Genomic DNA, 6,756 nt, shown 5'->3' with positions numbered 1-6,756 from the left:
CATCTTCAGCGGTGTAGCCCAGTTGCCTCGCAGTGTTTTGCCCCCAAGTGGGCATTTCCGAGCACAATTCGAGCTCAGTTTATATCACACAAACAATGGTATACAATTAAATTAACGAATGAAAATTACCAATACGTCACACTATCTTTCCACAATTTGGTTTTAGTAGTCAGATAATCAAGCAGGAAGTTGCATAAAGACCTAAATAGGCGGACTTGAACCCAGTGTCATTCTGCAATCTAACCTTTCTTCAATTAATTCTTCATTCAGTTTAACAACAACCACAAATTGCATTTAAATTTATAAGGGGCAATCAAAAACTTTCCGTTTGAGGGCGTCGCTGCAGCGTATATACAGGGTGAGTCACCTAACATTACCGCTGGATATATTTCGTAAACCACATCAAATACTGACGAATCGATTCCACAGACCGAACGTGAGGAGAGGGGCTAGTGTAATTGGTTAATACAAACCATAAAAAAATGCACGGAAGTATTTTTTTAACACAAACCTACGTTTTTTTAAATGGAACCACGTTAGTTTTGTTAGCACATCTGAACATATAAACAAATACGTAATCAGTGCCGTTTGTTGCATCGTAAAATGTTCATTACATCCGGAGATATTGTAACCTAAAGTTGACGCTTGAGTACCACTCCTCCGCTGTTAGATCGTGTGTATCGGAGAGCACCGAATTACGTAGGGATCCAAAGAGAACGGTGATGGACCTTAGGTACAGAAGAGACTGGAACAGCACATTACGTCCACATGCTAACACCTTTTTATTGGTCTTTTTCACTCCGTAATTGTAAACAGAGTGTGTACGTGTACCTCACCCCTCATGGTAATGCACATGTGCGTCAGTGAAAAAGACCAATAAAAAGGTGTTAGCATGTGGACGTAATGTGCTGTTCCAGTCTCTTCTGTACCTAAGGTCCATCACCGTTCCCTTTGGATCCCTACGTAATTCGGTGCTCTCCGATACACACGATCTAACAGCGGAGGAGTGGTACTCAAGCGTCAACTTTAGGTTACAATATCTCCGGATGTAATTAACATTTTACAATGCAAAAAACGGCAATGATTACGTATTTGTTTATATGTTCAGCTGTACTAACAAAACTAACGTGGTTCCATTTAAAAAAACGTAGGTTTGTGTTAAAAAACATACTCACGTACATTTTTGTATGGTTTGTATTAAACAATTACACTAGCCCCTCTCCTCACGTTCGGTCTGTGGAATCGGTTCGTCAGTATTTGATGTGGTTTACGAAATATATCCAGCGGTAACGTTAGGTGACTCACCCTGTATAGCCCAGCGCGACTCCGATGCGTGCAAAGAAGCACCGACATACAGGCAAGTTTTAGTATGGCTTTCGAACGGAAACTTTTTGATCGTCCATTATATTTTCTTTTGCAAGCGTTAGTATAGTGCTGGACTGAATTCTTTCCATAAATTAATTTCAGCAGCTTATGATATACCTCACTGTTATCTTTTATCATGATGATATTTTACACTTTTTATACACAAATAATTGTCATTAATCGTTACCTGCTCATGTAACTTAACTCGCAGCCGCCATCTTTCGAGAAAGGGAAAATTAGCGATCGTTGGTCTGACACGCTGGACAGATTAAGTGTGATTTTTAGGCAGTTTTGTGCGCACATTTAGACAAATACTGTGCTATCCCAGGTTTATACTAAGCAACCACGGTATTATTGCATTTGGCCTCCCGTGCCCGTTACTGAAAACACGCGGTGACGTTGCCGGACACAAGTACAGTGGCGACTAAGGAAAGCGCTTTCTTTGCACTGGGAGTGATTTCACGGCAGTTGTGCATATACTAGCTATCAAGTTGTTTAATAAGAATTCATGATAAGGTGATCGTAGCGTCCTCTCTCTCAGGTGCAAAAACATTGTGATCGCGTAAAACATCAGAAAAAGCCTTACACAGACAGTTGAAATACCATTGTAAACGTAAGCGTATTAGTATCAAACATCGGCCTTAATTTGAAGAACAAACTTCTGAGAATGTACTTCACGCGCCTAGCATTTTATAGAGGTTTATCACAGATTCCGGGAAAATTGAGAATCGAATCGTTTGGTATGTGGTGCTATAGATGGACGTTGAGAATCATGTGGACAGATGAGATGAGAAATGAGAAGGTCCTCCACAAACCTACGAAGAAAGGAACATACGGATTTCTCTAAGAGTAAGAAGGGACAGGATCATAGGACATACGTTGAGACATCAGGGTATAACTTCCATGGTATTTGCGGGAGCTCAGAGGGGAGAAAACTGCAAGAGAAGATAGAGATTGGAGTATATGCAGTTGGGGATGTAATGTGCATGTCCTACTGTGCGCTGATTATTTTGGTACAGGAAAGGCATTTTTGGCGGACTGCATCAAACCAAACAGAAGACTGATGGGAAAAAAGAGAGAAAAAAACGGGAACAATCTTTACACTGAAATGATAATTAAATGGACACCCTAGCTGCAAACAGGCGTTGATGTACTTCGTTGGGAACATGTTGAAAATGAGTGCCCCGACCGGAACTCGAACCCGGGATCTCCTGCTTACGTGGCAGACGCTCTATCCACCTGAGCTACCGAGGGCACAGAGGCTAGTGCGCCTGCGGGGACTTATCCCTTGCACGCTCCCCGTGAGACCCACATTCCCAGCATGTCCACAGCATTACATTCGTAGTGCGCCTAATAGCCGCGCGGGATTAGCCGATCGGTCTCAGGCGCTGCTGTCATGGACTGTGCATCTGGTTCCGGCAGAGGTTCGAGTCCTCCCTCGGGCATGAGTATGTGTGTTTGTCCTTAGGATAATTTAGGTTAAGTCTCGTGTAAGCTTAGGGACTGATGACCTTAACAGTTAAGTCCCATAAGATTTCACACACATTTGAACATTTTTTTCGCCTAATAGATGTTTGCCCATCATACTCAATACTCGGGGCAGATTAATCTACCAAGTCCCGTACGAGTTCGGGCATACCGTGTGCGTTTGCACAACAAGGTCAATGGCCGGGAAGCCATATTTTAACTATATAGGACGGTAGTATCTGTTCCCGAAAGAACAGTTACCGTTGATGAGCATGCAGCTTTGCTAGAAATGAAATGATAATTAAATGGACACCCTAGCTGCAAACAGGCGTTGATGTACTTCATTGGGGACATGTTGAAAATGTGTGCCCCGACCGGGACTTTACACTGTTCATAGATAGAGGGCGTACACGACTCTCCTCCCCTGTGTTAAGTGACTACTGCGGAGACACGAAGGGCATATGGCTACAAAGTTAAAATAAAGAAATTTCTCCAAATCACGAAAACAGTGGTTCCCCTACGACGGAATAAACGCTAGAAAAGAGAGGGAAATGTCACTACTGATAATATTAGCCTTAGTGTTCAGACATAATTCTTAACGCCCCAGATTAAAGTGAGTAATTAAAAATTCTGAAAAGAAGCTCTAATCCTTCAATTTACGAAGTAATCATTCACTCTAAAGCTTCCTGAAACTCATTTCTTCTTGGGTCACGATCTTCATTGTGCCAATTGTCTCGGGTATTCCGCGGTGCTGCAATCTGCGGGGGCCATCCAGGAAATTGATCAGTTAATCCGGAAGAGGCTTACATATAGAGGATGAGGCGAGCGCGAACAAGTGGGGAGGAATTACTTCTCACCGGTTCGCCCCCAAGAACTCGGCGAGGGCCCGCAATTCATCGAACACTCACAAAACATTTGCCGGTCTCCGAGGCATTAATTATTTTTCATGCGGTGCCCTGGTAGTAATTCAGCGAGCAGCCGAGCCGAGGGGGTCGGGGGATTTTGGGAGGGGGGCAGACAGCGCCTTTTGACTGCACTCTTTTGATGTCATCTCCCATCCGCAGCCGGCGCTTGATGACTCCGGCCTCATCAATTTGCGCTATGAATAGCCGAGTACGCCCCCTGCCATAATCCGCGCTCCCGCCCTGTAACTTGACCATATGTAGAGTTGCAGGGAGAGATGTTGTTGGTCTTTTGCCTCCCTTGCTTCCATCCGCACGCCCACTCGGCATTGTGCCGCTGTTTGCGTGTAAGAAATGGCTACAACTCCATTACCCCTGCCGCTAGGATCAGACTAATGTTGTTATGTTTCGCTTTTACGCCTCTAATGGACTGCAGCTAGAGTGGCGGGTGAGGTTACAAGTGCGTATCAGCAGGTGTTTCTGGTCTGCTCCCGGTCGTATTTAGTGGCGCAAAGTTCGCCGCCAGCAGGGTCTGTCATTTACGAGTTTCATCCTCTCCCCATGCGCGTTGCTGGCGTGCCTTTATAACGTGTAGGCTCCCGTAACGGGCTCATCGCTTACAATGAGGCAAGAAAGCGGCTTGACGGCAACGTACTTTGTGTATTGGGACCTATTTTGTGAGCTGCAGCCATCTACCGACGGGCGTTGGATCATTGACGGTAACATTTTCGCTGAAGTTGCTTCCTATTACAAAAGTGTGCTCCGGTTAGGCTCATCTACAACTACCTACTGTGTAACTGTTGAAATTTTCCTGGTGTAATAAACATCAATGTAAGGCGATGTCACTTTTTTTTATTATTACATGGTCTTAAGTATTATTTGCATCATGTCACATGTACTTACAGATGGTTTGAATTTCCCATCTGATTTTTGTTTCCATGAGCAATGCCAGCTTTTTTGTGGGATGGAGATCCACCTATGATCACAATACAGTTAACTGTATGACAAGTGTATTTGACAATATACTAGCCCCATAGCTACTTTATCTTTGGAAAGCCCCTGTAATTTACTCCTCAATCCTCCCCCTCCCTCCCTCCCTCCCTTTTTGTCCTCCCCCCATTCCGTTTCCTCATTGCTATTCACATTTAAATCATCCTCTACCATCCCTCATACCCATTTTCACTTCGTCCCTGCTTTGCTCTGCTCTTCTCCCACCCCTAACCCTCCCTTCTTTGTCCCCCTAATCCTATGCATTATAACGATTTGTTCTTACCTTTCTTCCATTCATTTGATCCACACATGAAAAATACTATATGTGAAAATGTATACAGCCATTAATGCAGACCCCTAGGGATACATGCAAATTCTGTTGTTAATTTATGAGTTTTATATAATTCAAATAGGTTCGTAATGTTGTCCACGATAAACTACATATAGCACTCAATATTTACAATGAGGCTGCGGCCACATACAGCTCATAAACAGGTCGCAAGCTTGGTATCTGCACTACGACAGTTTACCTACGTATGTCATATGCAGAACCATGCTTTCACATCGATCTGTCAACGAACAATGTAAAGTAATTTTACTCATTTCATCACTGAACTTTTTGCTTCTGTAAATAAGTTTAGTTGCGAGATTATGAGCTTTGTATTTCTACATACATACATTCTGAATTTTGTCGCCATACGCAGTGCTACCTATCGGTTTGTGATGTAACTCTACTTCGTACTTTTATGCATAAACAAAGCCGTCTATCGCTATTCGTTCTAACTCCTCTTAATTCTTTTACTACGCAATTAGTTGTAGGACAAAAGTAATAGACAATTTATCAATCTTAAGGTTACTTTGTCAACTTTTTTAAAATTTTCAAAAACCTTTGTACAGAAGTTTTAGATAACTAGCTAACACATCACTGCAGCAGCGCTGTCTTGTGCCCGAGCTCAATTAAGATCACGTGACAATACTATCAGTTTGCACTTGCCTGCGGTACACAGTAGATGGTCGAAGCACAATGACCAATATGTCAGTAGTACTTTAGCATGAAGATCTTTTTTGTATTTATAAATTTGATAAGATTTTATGAACATTTTTTAAACTGAACTTCGAAAAGACGCTTGTAAAAGTGTCTACATCAGTATCAGTGTATCACAATAACAAATGGATAAGAGCAGGTATTAAGAAGTCCTCTCAAACCCTTATGTCCCTAAATTAAATGAATATCATAATGAGCCAGAGCTCTTGAATTTCTATCGTAAGTATAAAACGATTAATAGGAAAGTGCTAATTGCTGTTAAAAAGTCATTTGATGACAAAATAATATATAATGCAGCGAACAAAAGAAAAGCAGTTGAGAAGTCATAAAAAAGGAAACCGGGAGAGTCAAACATAATAAAATACTGATAAGGGAGGGGGATAAAGTATTAAATGATCCACACACCTAGCAAACCATGCGAGTCGGCAGTTTTCAAGTATTGCAGGGAGATTACAGCAAAAACTCTCAAAACTGTATGGAACACCTGTAAATAATTATGCAGTTAGTACAGTGAGTTGCTACCAATCGCAAAGTATTAAGTCAATGAAACTGCATAAAAACTAAGAAGTAAAAATGTCAGCAGGCTTAGATGAAGTACCAGTATGTGTACTGAAACAATGCATAGAGAGTACACATGCTCCCTTAACAAAAGTAATAAACGAATGCTTCACATCAGGGAAATTTCCAGAGTATTTAAAATAGGCGAGAGTTACACCTGCGCTAAAGAAAGGTAATGAAGGAGACACAGAAAACTTCCCTGCTGTCACCTTTCTCAAAAATAATAGAACCAATTATGAAAGAAAGATTAATGAGTTACTTGAATAAGTACAACCTTCTAAGTGAATTACAGTTTGGTTTCTGAAGTAGCAGAAGTATGGAATCAGCTACAGCGGGAATTTACAAAAGTGGTACTTAACGCTGTTAACAAAGATGAGTGTCTGACAGGCATATGTTTCGCATATGATGCTATTGAATAAGCTGAAGCGT

At 41.9% G+C, this 6,756-nt stretch overlaps 1 non-coding gene across 1 annotated transcript; it reads right to left on the bottom strand.

Moving 5' to 3' along the window:
• Positions 1-2,545: 2,545 nt before the first annotated feature.
• Positions 2,546-2,620, bottom strand: Trnat-cgu. The gene has a single exon. It is a non-coding gene; the product is annotated as a tRNA-Thr (tRNA).
• Between the last annotated feature and the right edge of the window lie 4,136 nt (positions 2,621-6,756).

This window comes from Schistocerca americana, chromosome 3 (assembly GCF_021461395.2).
Source record: "Schistocerca americana isolate TAMUIC-IGC-003095 chromosome 3, iqSchAmer2.1, whole genome shotgun sequence".
Lineage (NCBI taxonomy): Eukaryota > Metazoa > Arthropoda > Insecta > Orthoptera > Acrididae > Schistocerca > Schistocerca americana.
Note: the sequence above shows the minus strand (reverse complement) of the source record. Positions and strands in the feature narration are given on the sequence as shown.